The sequence below is a fragment of the Lutra lutra genome, chromosome 7 (genome assembly GCF_902655055.1).
Source record: "Lutra lutra chromosome 7, mLutLut1.2, whole genome shotgun sequence".
Classification (NCBI taxonomy): Eukaryota; Metazoa; Chordata; class Mammalia; order Carnivora; family Mustelidae; genus Lutra; species Lutra lutra.
In genome coordinates, this window is record NC_062284.1 from 45,547,988 (window position 1) to 45,560,738 (window position 12,751).

Here is a 12,751-nt window from a genome sequence, read left to right on the forward strand (position 1 = left end):
CTTTCTGTATTTTAAAGATGCAGCTCCATATCTTCTTCCTTGCATGCTTTCTGACAAAAGAAAATCTGTTAGCATTATTTTTGTTTGTATGTAGTATGTCTTTTTACTCTGGCTGCTTTGACTTGTATATATATATTTTTTCTTTTTCTTTTTTTTTTTTTTTTTTTTCATTTTTAAGTAAGCTCCATGCTGGGCTTGAACTCATGATCCTGAGATCAAGACCTGAGCTGAGATCAAGAATCAGATGCTTAATCAACTGAGCCACCCAGGTGCCCCACTCTGGCTACTTCTAAATCTTTCTCTTTATCACGTTTTATTTTATTTTATTTTTTAAAGATTTTATTTATTTATTTGACAGAGATCACAAGTAGGCAGAGGCAGGCAGAGAGAGAGAGGTGGAAGCAGGCTCCCCGCCGAGCAGAGAGCCCAATGTGGGCCTCGATCCCAGGACCCTGGGATCATGAAAGGCTTTAACCCACTTAGCCACCCAGGCGCCCCTATCACATTTTAAAAACAATTTTTTATATACCTTGGTATAGGTTTTTTTGGAGGAGAGGGGGCTGGGTCCAGTGTACTTTATTGGTGGTACTTAACTTGGAAGGCTCCCTAAGTCCCTCCCACTCTTCAGGGATTCTGGGATGGAGACTGTAGAGCCTCAGTGTGTTGGGAGGTTGAGTTGGGGTAAACACTCTCAAGCAGCTGAGGGTCTCTCTCTTCTTGTGTTCCTACTGGAGCTGTTGGTCTAGGAGACTCTTACTCCTTGGAGGCCATGTGGACCATAAGGTCTATCACCCTATTGCTGTAGTCAAATTCATTTTCATACCAGGAAATGAGCTTGACAAAGTGATCATTGAAGGTAGCACAAGCCCCAGCATCAAAGGTGGAAGAGTGGGTATCCTTATTAAAGTTGCAGGACAAACCTGGTCCTCAGTGCAGCCCAGGCTGCCCTTGGGGGGCCTCTCCGATGCCTGTTTCACCACCTTCTTGATGTCATCAAATATGGCAGCTTTCTCCAGGAACCAGGTCAGATTCTGCTGACATATTGAGAGTGGAGACATGGAAGACCATGTTGGTGAGCTTCCCATGTAGCTCGGGAATTACCTTGCCCTCAGCTTTGGCAGTGCCACTAGAAGTAGGGATGATGTTCTGGGAAGCCCATGGCCATCATACCACAGCTTACCAGAGAGGTCATCCACAATATTCTGGGTGGCAGTGATGGCATGGATTATGGTCATGAGTCCCTCCGTGATGCTAAGGTTGTCATGGATGAGACTGGTCAGGGAGGTCCAAGCAGTTGGTGGTGCAGGAAGCATTTGAGGGCCTTGAGGGAGTTGTCATACTTTCCATGGTTCATGCCCTTCACAAACATGGGGGTGTCGACAGAAGGGGCAGAGATGGTGACCTTTATGGCTCTACCTTCAAGTGAGCCCCAGCCTTCTCCAAGGTAGTAAAGATACTAGCAGACTCTACATACTCAGCACCAGCATCACCCCATTTGATATTGGTGGAATCTCACTCGTGGAAGATGGAAATTGGCTTTCTATTGATGACAAGCTGCCCATTCTTAGTCTTTTTTTTTTTTTTAAGATTTTGTTTATTTATTTATTAGACAGAGATCACAAGTAGGCAGAGAGGCAGGCAGAGAGAGAGGAGGAAGCAGGCTCCCCACTGAGCAGAGAGCCCGATGCGGGGCTCGATCCCAGGACCCTGGGATCACGACCTGAGCCGAAGGCAGAGGCTTTAACCCACTGAGCCACCCAGGCGCCCCCCATTCTTAGTCTTGACTGTGCCATTGAACTTGCCACATGTGGAATCTTACTGGAACATGTAGACCATGTGGTTGAGATCAGTGAAGAGGCCATTGATGGTGGCAGTACTCCCCTTGGGGCGCCTGGCTGGCTCACTTGGTAGAGCACACAACTCTTAATCTTGGGGTTGTAAGTTCGAACCCCACATTGAGTGTAGAGATTATTTAAAAATAAAATCTTTAAAAAAAAAAAAAAGTAACACTGATGACCAGGTATCCAATATGGCCAAATCCAACCTTTACCATTGTGTCCCAGGGCCCCAGCTGGCACTGCACAAGAAGATGTGGCTGTCTGTCGAGCTGGGAGAAGCAGAAAGTTTGGTATAGTTTCTTTATGTGTATTGTGCTTGGGGTTCATTAGTATCTGAGATCTATGGATTTATCAAATCTTCATCAAAGTTTTCATCAAACTTAGAAGTTTTTCAGTTGTTTTTTTTTTCTTTCCCTTCAAGTATTTCTTTTTCTTGTCCTCTTCCCTCTGTGGGGGACTCTAGTTACACAAATATATTAGGTCACATGGCTCCCCAGTGCCATGTTATTATTATTTTTAAAGGCTTTTTTCTCTGTGTATTTTATTTGGGATAATTTCTGTTACTATGTATTCAAGTTCACTAGTCTTCTGCCACATCTAATGTTCCATTAATCCATCTAGTGTATTTTTTACCTCAGACCTTATAGTTTTCAGCTTTAGAATTTCAATTGGGGTCTATTAATATCTCCTATTTCTCTATTTAACACGGTCAGTCTTTGCTTTATCTTCTTGCACATACGGAACATAGTTACAGTAACTGTTTTAATGTCTTTGTCTCCTAATACTATCATCTGGGTAATTTCTGGGTAGGTTTCAATTGATCAGTTTTTTTCTTTTCATTATGGGTCATACTTTCCTGTTTCTTTGCATACATGCTACTTTTTATCAGTTGCCAAACATTGTGAATTTTATTTTGTTAGATGCTGGACATTTTTGTATTCTTATCCATATTCTTGAGTTTTGTTCTGGGGTGCAAAAGCACTTGGAAATAGTTTGGTCCTTTTTCAGATCTTGCTTTTGTTAGATGGGACCAGAGCAGTGTTTTGTTTTCACCCACTTCTGAGTCAAAAGGTCTTGTGAGTGCTCTACTCAATGCCCCATTAATTGTGAGGTTTCCACTCTGGTTTGTGGGAGCCAGCCCTATTCCCAGCCTTGTGTGAGCTCCAAGGATTATTCTCTCTAATCATATTGGTTGATTCTAACTGGGCTTTCTAGTAGTTTCTTCACAGGCAGGCACCAAGCTGAATGATTGAAGATGTACCCTATGTAGTGCTCCGGAGTTCTCTCTGGTTACAGCATGTTCCTTTTTGGTTCTCTGCCTTGTGTCCCCAGACTCCTATCTTGTCAGAGCAAGGAGAATGCGGACCCCACCTGCCTTCCTCTCCCAGTGCTCTGGTCTGGAAGTGTTCTTCAGACAGTAAGGTTGGGCATTCCTAGGGCTCTCCTCATTTGTTTCCTGACTCTCGTGGTCTGGCATCCAGTGTTTTGAGAACCACTGTTTCATATATTTTGTGGGGTATTTTAGTCATCTTAGGTGGGGACGTAAATCCAGTCTTGGTTACTCCATCTTGGCTGGAAGCAGAAATCCTCGTGATGTTCATTTGTTTGGTGGGCACTTACTGGGGGAGAGCTTGCTGGTCTGTGGCTCTCCAGACACTCCAGATTTTCCTATCTCAGGGCCTTGGTGTGGGCCCTTACCTCTGTCGGGACTGCTCTGTCTAGCTGTCCTTCCCTCTCTCAGCTCAGAGGCCTTTTCTGACTACTTTGTGTAAAGTGAATCGCTCTCTTTTTTATTTCCCATTCACACTTCTGCTTTCCTTTACAACTTCTTTTACTAGAGTGAAGGCAAGAATTTCTGTCAGATTCGCTGGAGCCAGCTCAGGGCCAGGCACACTATAGGTGTTCAATAAATATTCATTGAATAACTGAGGTCTTTGTATATTTCATGGTACCTGTCATATATCAGAGCTTGGTCAAACCAGGGGTACTTGGCTGATGGGAGCACAGCTCCCTGCCCTGCGTCCCTAGCAGGGAAGGGATGCAGGGCCCCTGGACTGAAGCCACACTCTCCTTAGTGATAACTGAAGGCCCCCGGGTGCCGGCCAGGAGAGGGCTGACAGGTGGGGCTGATGAGTTCCAGACCCAGGCCTCTGAGCCCCGGCACAGCCTGACAGAACCGGATGCTGGGCAGGAGCCAGAGCCAAGCTTCCATGACGTCGCTGCCTTCAAGGGCCATGCTCCTCCCTGGGCCCTTGGTGGGGCTTCAGGTCTTACCCACCTCTCTCAGAACCCCGTGCCACAGGCTCTGGGGAAAGATGGAGCCGTCCTCCCTCGTTCAAGTCCCAGACCTGGTTGTGTGACCACTGACAACTACCAGAACACTCACCGAGTTGGCTCTATAAAGTCAAAAGTACTTTGTACACTGAAAACGTCTGTAAACGGAAGTCAAGTGCTCACTGAACTGGTAAGGCCTTAGGAAGCTTCTGTCCCGAAGACCTACTTTTGACGAAGGGAGAGCCTGAGGTTTAAATGAAATAGTCTGCGTAGACTGCTGTAGCACCAGGCTTAGGACTGTGTGTTTTTATTCTGGCTACTAACCACTTGCCTACCTCTGGCTGAACAACCTGTGCCCTGGTGCCTCCCTGCTTCCCAGCAGCCCTTCCTGCCTCAGCTGGGGGCCTTGATCCATATGGGTTTGGTTTTGTTTCAAGATTTTACTTATTTGAGAGAGAGTGAGAGCAAGTAGGGGGAGGGAGGGGAACAAGCTGACTCTGCATTGAGTTTGGAGCCTGACGTGGGGCTTGATCTCAGTACCCCGAGGAGTCAGACACCGAACCAACTGAGCTACCCAGTCACCCCCCTTTTTTTTTTTTTTAAGTAGATGGAGAAAGAGAGTGCATGCGCAAGCACACGAGCTGAGGGGAAGGGCAGAGGGAGAGGGAGAAGCTGAGCCAGGAGCCAGATGTGGGACTCCACCCCAGGACCCTGGGATGATGACCTGAGCCCAAGGCAAATGCTTAACCAACTGAGCCACCCAGGCGCCCCCATCTGTCTTCAACAAGGATTATAGTTACCGTTTTTGAGCATGTATGAGGTACCAGGCCATGAGCTAAGCACTCTGCATGCATCACTCAATTCTTTTGTCATAGGATGAAACAATATTATTGCCCCCATTTTGCTGATGAGGAAGCCGAGGCTCAGAGACATTAGATAATCTCCCCAAGGCCCTATAATTAGTAAGTGGTTGAGAGTGTTTAGACTCCAGAATGGGAAGTCTCCAAGCATCTAGTTTCTGACTTCTCTTCCCTTAGATGTCTCCTAATAACATATTTCCTGCCAGCCACTGCTTCCTGGGCCTTTGGGAAGGTTTCTGAGATCCACTTGGTCAGTCATCAGAAGACGGCAAGACAGGATCTAAACCCTCCAGCTGAAAGCCTGCTGTGAGGCCCAGCTAAGTCTTTTTGGAGTTGGCAATAACAATGTCTCTGAGGGTCAAAGGTAATCCCCTGTCAAACACCACCCTGGGAGAAGGAATGGGGTGTGGGCAGGAGCCCACAGCCCCAGCCATTGTCTCAGCAAGCATCCTGTCAGCTGGCTCTCTAGGAGCCCCCAGTTCTACCTTACCCCCCAGGATGGTGGGAACTACAGATGGAGGCAGGTCCTTACCTGGGGTAATCAGGGATCCCAGTATGATCCAACTCAGCCTCTGTCTCACTGTGGAAACCCAGAGCCTCCCCTCTCATTCCCTGGGTCACAGTTAGCTCATCTGTGAATGGAGGCCATCAGACCCACTGACTACTAAGACCCCTTTCTGCTCTAAGTATCCAGAGAAAGGCTAGGGCTTCTTGTTCTGGCCCCCCAGCCCCCAGTCCAGCCTGACACTGACACGGGTTGGGGCTGGGGCTGGTTCTGCTGGAGCTCACATGCCCAAGAAGTGAGTGTTTGGTCCTAAGAAGGCAACATGATCTGTAAAGGATCCCTGACCCTCTCCTTTTGAACCCTGGAGAGGGCATCTCAGTCACATGAAGACCGCAGGGACATTAGCCCTGCCTGAGCTGGGAGGCTAGGGAGATGGCTACCTGGCAGAAAGACTAGAAAGAGGGGAGAGAAGGAAGCTGGAGAGGGCAACCTCAGATCTTCCCCCTAAGACCTGTAGGAAGGGCCCTGTAGGGGTCTTACAGAGGTCTGCCTCCTCTGGAGGGGTGTGGGACATGCCACCTTCTACCTACAATTTTCTCAGTGTATGAACCAAGTCAAGCAGGAGAAGGGGAGAGAGGAGTGGTGGGCCTGGAGGAAAGAAGAAGCAGGCAGAAAGGAAGGAACCAGGTCCCACCCCCTGGGACGAGTGCAAGCAGAGGGAGGGTGTGTGCCGGGGGGGTTTCAATGAGGCCCTGTTCCTGATAAGAGTCACTGTCAGGTGACAGCCCCAGCACAAGGACACCTGCATGAAGAGGAAGAAAGCATTAAATTTGAGCCAGGCCAGGCTTGTATTTCAGACCCTTCTACTCATCAGCTGTGTGGCCCCAGGAAGGTCTCTTGGACTATCTGAGCCTCAGATTCTAGAACCAAAAAATGTTTATGTTTCATCCTTCAGTGTGGGCAGGCTGTGGAGATCAGATGTTGATCCTACCCCAGAGCCTCCTACTCCCTTTCCTGGTCACCCCGATTGTGCTCCTCCTGCTCCCAAGCATACACCCATCCCAGGCCCTGGGACTGTCGATATTCTTCATCTCCCCACCCCCACTGCCTGTAAGGGGCTGCATGAAGCATTCTGGGGGGTGCCCCAGCTCCTCTAAAGGGGTTTGAGCCAATCGGAGGCCTGTTCAGTAAGGGGACCAAATGGGAGGCTGGGAGTGGGGGGTGGGGCAAGGACCTTCCCAAACCTGCTTTATCCCAATATCCCCTTCCCCCCACTCTCTGATGGGCTGTCTGGGGCTCCCCTCCCCTTTCCCTAAACTGAGGCCTTGCTTGTCCTCTCCACAATAAGAAGCGAATGTTATTTAAAAGGAGATCAGGAGATTTGCCTTAAATAGGCATGGAGTGCGGTGCCAGGGCCCAGGGTGAGGGGCGGGGGAGGAGGCCATCCTGGGTGGAGAGAAAAAAAGGAAAGAGGGGAAGGACCTCCCCAGGGGTGTGCAGAGCCCTTCTAGTTTATGGAGCACAATCCCAGGCTGCGGGGAACGGGTCAGCGGCACTTATTCCCACCCTACCCCCATTACGAGGATAAGGAAACTGAGACCCAGCTCAGGGGACTGAGACGCACGAGCTACCAGATGCCAGATGCTGCCGTCTTTCCATAACTGCCCCCAGTAGGTGGGAGGAGTTCAGGGAGGCATCGAATCCAAAAGATAGGGCCCCTATGGCAGGGATGGGGGGGGGCACCCACAGGGGTGTCGGGCCTCCCCCACTTGGTACCACCATCAGTTCCCAGACCTTAGGCTCCTGCCTCCAGGTTGCCCCTGCCTGTCCTCCCAACCCCAGGTTGTAACTGGACGCCCTCCTCACTCCACACCTTGCAGGTGAGCTGGGGCTCTGCTTACTGAACCCAATACCAGCAGGAGAGGAAATGAAGGGCCATTCCTGGCAAGGAAGCAGCTGGAGTCAAGGGAGTGAGAGTCTGAGGAGTGGGAGGTGGGGTAGCAGTCAGTCCCCTCCCTGCAGGGCTTGTCTGGGCCCCCGAGTTCACTTCCCTATTTAGGGTCTCCTTCCAAGCCCTTCCCCTCCCATCTTGACCCCTCCCAGCTGTTTCTGTCTCAGCAGGTGATGCTCTCGCAATCTTAAAGAAGGGGTGCCTGTGTGGCTCAGTTGCCTTCAGCTCAGGTCATGATCCCAGGGTTCTGGGATCCTCGCTCAGCGGGGAGTATGCTTCTCCCTCTGCCTCCTGCTCCCCATTTGTGTTCTTTCTCTCTTAAAAAAAAATGGGTGGGGGGTGGGGGAGGGAAAAAAGAAATGGAGTCTTGAGTGTGTGGATTTGGGGACAAAGCTAGGGGCTAAAAGCACCCATGCTTGCTCTTTTTCCGAAGCCTCTGGATACCAGGGTGAGGCCTTATGCCCATCCTAGCTCTGCCATTTACAGTGGAGACCCTGTGAGCTGCCAGTCTTCTGTGAGCCTGTCTCCTGCTTGGGAATCTCAGTCTGAAGATCCCACTCAGAGGGTCATCAAAGCTCTGTTAAGAGGAGGAACAGAGAGGGTGCCTGGCTGGCTCAGTTGGTAAAGCATGGGACTCTTGATCTCAGGGTTGTGAATTCAAGCCTCATGTTGGGTATGGAGCCTACTTTAAAAAAGAAGAAGAAGAAGAGGGACAGAGGAAGGAAGAGAACTGATTCTGACAAATGTACTCACTAGGGCTGGGACCTCATGTTTGTTGAGGGGCCCTTCATTCTCCCCTTCCTTGTGGTGGGTGGGCACAGTCTGGGCCCTCCAGGAGGGAAGACTGAAAGAGAACTTTTCATTTACTCTGGATCCTGTTAATCCTGTTATCCTCAGGGCTACTCTAGAGGCAGGGAGGGGAAGTGGTGTGGGGGGGTCGGTGTAGGGTGGCTGCTTCTGAGTAAGTGCAGTGTAGACAAGAGGTAATCAATGCCTGCCTCCACCCCAGCTCTGTACTTGTCCTAACTCTCTTGGTCACTCTAAGACCCACTTTGCTGATGATGAGACTAGGGCTGAGGATTTCAGCAGCTTGTTCAAGGTCACATGGGAAGTGGTAGAGCCACTTGGAGCCTCAGGAGCCACTTGGAGCCTCATGGCCCTCTGCTGACTTTGCAAAACCCCCAGGACCCTCCCTGTAGCTGGGACTTGGGTTCCAGACCCATCTTGTAGGGTGGCTTCACCCAAATCATCTAACATTTCATGAAATTCGTTCTCTCTCCGATAAGGTGGGGATAATGTCCCACTGTCCTCTCAGAGTTATTATGAAAAACGAACTAGAGGGCTCATGAACACAAACATGAGGTCCTCCACACCTACTTGGTGCAAACTTCTCAGCAGAGGGATCTCTCCTCCCTACAACTACTGGGCAACCCAGCTCCTGAGGCACCCGCGAGCCCCGCCCAGGGACCGCGAGGAGACAAAGGACCGGCCAGGTCTCTGGGAAGGGACTGACCACTTAGCGCCACCTAGTGGTCTTCAGTGTGTGGTGTTTGGGGAGCAGGAGGGCTTAGTTACTCTGGGATCCAGGGCCTCTGAGGATGACCATTGGCTCTGTGGCGGTAGGCAAAATATGCCAAGATGAATCATGCCTAGCTAACCCTTCCTGGGCATTCCTCCTGAGGGGAGGGTGCTGGTGGACACTCCATCGGTCTGCCATCTCGGCCCCACGTTTTACTTCCTCTGCAGGGCTCCAGGAAGGGTGGAGGAGTTGGGGGTGGGGGTGGGGTGGGTTTGAGTTCCAGCTCTGCCACTCCCTGGCTCAGCTCCCTCCTCTGCAAGATCAGAGTAAACATCCCTGCCTCTTAGGGGACTCGTTCTTTCATTTATCAAACATTTTGTGAAGTATTTCCTTTCTGGAGTCATGGTGTGGAGTGCCATGGGGGCACTCAGACATCTAAGCCAGGTCTCTCCATCCCAAGGGCTCTGGCTCATTCTAGGAGATAGAACTGTGAGTTGCTGATTACCATCCAAGGCAGGTCATACCTGGCCTGAGGGCAGAGCACTCAGGCCCAGGAGACCAGTGGTGGCTAGCTGGAAGTGGGACTCACAGGAGCCCCTCTTTCTCCCCAGAGGGGTTCTATCCACCCCTCCCCATGTTGAGCACCCTTAGGAGTATGCCAGACTCACCCAACTGCCATTTTGTCTTGCTTTCGAGTCTAATAAAGCAGAACCTTAAGCTCCATCTTTCACACCTCTGTGCTTCTGTACTGCACAGTTCCCTTTTCCTAAATGCCTTTCTCCAACTTGTCCACCTGCTAACTTCTCTCCAGCCTTCCTCTGGAGAGTGGAGGGGAAGAATGGGAAAACCCCATGACTAGGCAACCAGAGAGGAGACGAAAGGCCAGGGGTCTCCTGAGCAGCAGCACGGGCACCACCATCCCCAGGGCAGCATGCTCAGGCAGGTGGGAAGCCCTACAGTCCCCTAACTGCAGGTTCCCTGCGTTCTTCCATCACATTTGTTATTCACTCCATCCTGCCCCAGGTCTTGTGCTGTGCTGGGTGCACAGACTGCGAGAAGCAGGGGCCTCAGTCCTGCTCTGAAGAACTTTCTGGTGCAGGAGGCAGACCCACAGGGAAGGACCACCTAATGCATGTGCTCAGAGACTGGAACCATTCTTCTAGAAAGGGGCAGGGCTAGATGCTGGGAACAGAGATGTGTTTCAGGTGAGTCATGAGGGGTTAATCTGGGCATTTCAGGCTAGAAACATGTAGACCAAGTCGGGGAGGTGTGTAGGGGAAGGCACTCATTTTGCAGTCCCTTTCTCCCATCATCCTCTAAGCGAGTGCTCCTCACCTGTGGGTACTCTTATTTGATCATTTAGCTTGTTTATAATTTGTCTCTCTCCATTCATTGTAAGTATCCCAGGGCCATGTCACTCTGGTTTACTGAGGGGGTCTCTACTGTCTAGCCCAGCACTTGGAATATTAGAGGCTCTCATAGATGTTTATGGAACAAACCCATGAATGAACCAAAAGGATGGGCAGGAAGTCTCTTTCATCCCAGAATGACAGTGATTACTGGAGATATTTTCTCTTTTGGCCCATACTTATCCATCTACCCTGCCCCCATTATTCCAAGCAAGGTCACAAGGCTTTGTGCTTCTTGGCCTCAAATCTGAGGCTACCTGAGACCATAATCCTCTGGCTTTTGCTTCCAGTTCCTTGAGGGGACTGTGGTAGGGGGAAGGAGAGGCAAAGAGAGGAGGGTCCCCAAGACTAGGGAGGGGTGAGTGATCAGAGGGTCCCCGGGAGCACTATCAAAGAGGTGGCAGGGTTCCAGAGGGCAGAGAGGGAGGTCCCTGGAGAGGCTATGACCTTTCCCCAACCCTTACCTTTCCCTAGGGCCTGGGTAGAGTTAAAGCCTATGAATGCTTATCACTGTGGATATCTGCAGCCACCATGAGGCTGTGGACAGGAGAGGCTTGCTCTTGTAAGCCCTACTCCCTGCCTGTGTGACCCTAGGGGTGGATGGGGAGCCCAAAAACCTGGCTGAGATGGGGTTTCCTTATACCCCCAGGGATCCAGGATATGAAGTTAGATTATATGAGACATCAAGAACATTAAGAACTGTAAGGTCCCCTCACATGATCTGGCCTGAGGGCAGCTCCTCCTTACAGGCGACATGCGTGCCTTTCTCTGGAGCCTTCTGGAGAGCATCTTTACAACAAGAAGGGATTGCTAAGGCAGGACTTTCTGGTATACAAGCAGTCCCATGAGGAAGACATCTTTAAGCAGGGCAAGTCCATATGAGACCAGGGAAAGCTGCAGTAGGGCCTTGGATAAGAAGCTGGGGGTGGTGGGGCATGGCTCAGCAGTGTGTGTAGAGGGCAGGGTTAGAGAGTGAGGGAGGGAAGGGGAGAGGATGCAGAAGAAATAACTGTATCACCAGGACCTTCAAACATCTTCAACAGCCTGGCTCTGGGGGATGATGGGAAATTCCTCTCTTGGCAAGAGCCCTGGTCCCTCTTGCACCCTGATGGCATACTCAGCCTCCTGCTAGGGAGCTGCAGGACCTGCATGGAAGAGCAAGCGCAACCAGCCACATCCCTGCACCTGCCTGTAGGTGTGGACTGAGTGAAGCAAGGAGGCAGAAGAGAACAGGACTCCCTCCCTAATGGCCGTGCCTGTGTCCGGGGATGCCCACAGAGCTCCCAACCAGCTGTTCCCAACTCCATTCCGGCCATTAGTTCTGGCCTCCCTGGTTCCCACATGTAGCCAAGCCTGGGTTTCTGAGCTTCATCTAGTTCTTTGAGCTAACCTTCCATTACCTTCCTTTCCTGCTTGTTATCTTGGGTCAGGGTCTTCTGTTTCCATCCAAGAACCCCAAAGGATGCAGAGCTGCTAGGAAGCCCAAGACAATGCTATCTGTGCTGAACTGGATGGTCGCCAACTGTGTGAACTGGAAGGAGTGAAAAGAGCGAGGCGTGACCAGGCTGTAAGCTCCTCACAGGCAGGCCTCTGGTAAGACCTGCTCACAGCTGGATCTGTGAGGAGGGCTGTGTCCTACAGGCAGATGGAGACACTGACTTTCAAATGGTGCTGCACTGAAGGGCCTCCATGGTTGCCCACTTGTTGGGTGGGGGTCACTCTGATGGGCTTGGCTTCTCCTAGGGAGTATCTTCTAATTGGGGCAGAGAAAAGGGTTCAGGCTACAGAAAAACAATCAACTCCTCGAGATCAGGAAAAGTGGTGACAAGAATGAGACAGGCAGGGCACCTGGGTGGCTCAGTTGGTTAAGCGACTGCCTTCAGCTCAGGTCATGATCCCAGAGTCCTGGGATCGAGTCCCACATCGGCCTCCCTGCTCCTTGGAGAGTCTGCTTCTCCCTCTGACTTTCTCCCCTCTCATGTTCTCTCTCAAATAAATAAAATCTTAAAAAAAAAAAAAAAAAAAAGAATGAGACAAGCAGGGGTTGTCCAGGGGCAAGGCTGGCACCCCCTCTGAGCCTTCACATCTTGTCTGCCAAAGGAGTGTAGGAACCAGACAGTGCTGTTCTCTGCAGACATCATCGGGCTAAGCATTAGTGATCATACATGTTAATGAGGGCTCCTGACCGAGCTCCTGCCACATGGTTGGCCTTTCTCCCGACAACCCTATATGAAAGTCAGTTACCACCTGCACTTTATAAATGAGGAAACCCCCAGAGAGGTTGTGTAACATCCCTAAAGTCACACAGCTGAGGAGTGACGAAATGAGGTGGAAAGCCAGGTCTGTCCCCTGACTATCAGTCAAACTCTCCACAGGCTGTAGCCCCGCTTCCTCC

The 12,751-nt window shown here is 50.7% G+C and overlaps 1 pseudogene; it reads right to left on the minus strand.

Annotated features, from left to right (window-relative positions):
• Positions 1-577: 577 nt before the first annotated feature.
• Positions 578-1,302, minus strand: LOC125104748 (glyceraldehyde-3-phosphate dehydrogenase-like; annotated as a pseudogene).
• Between the last annotated feature and the right edge of the window lie 11,449 nt (positions 1,303-12,751).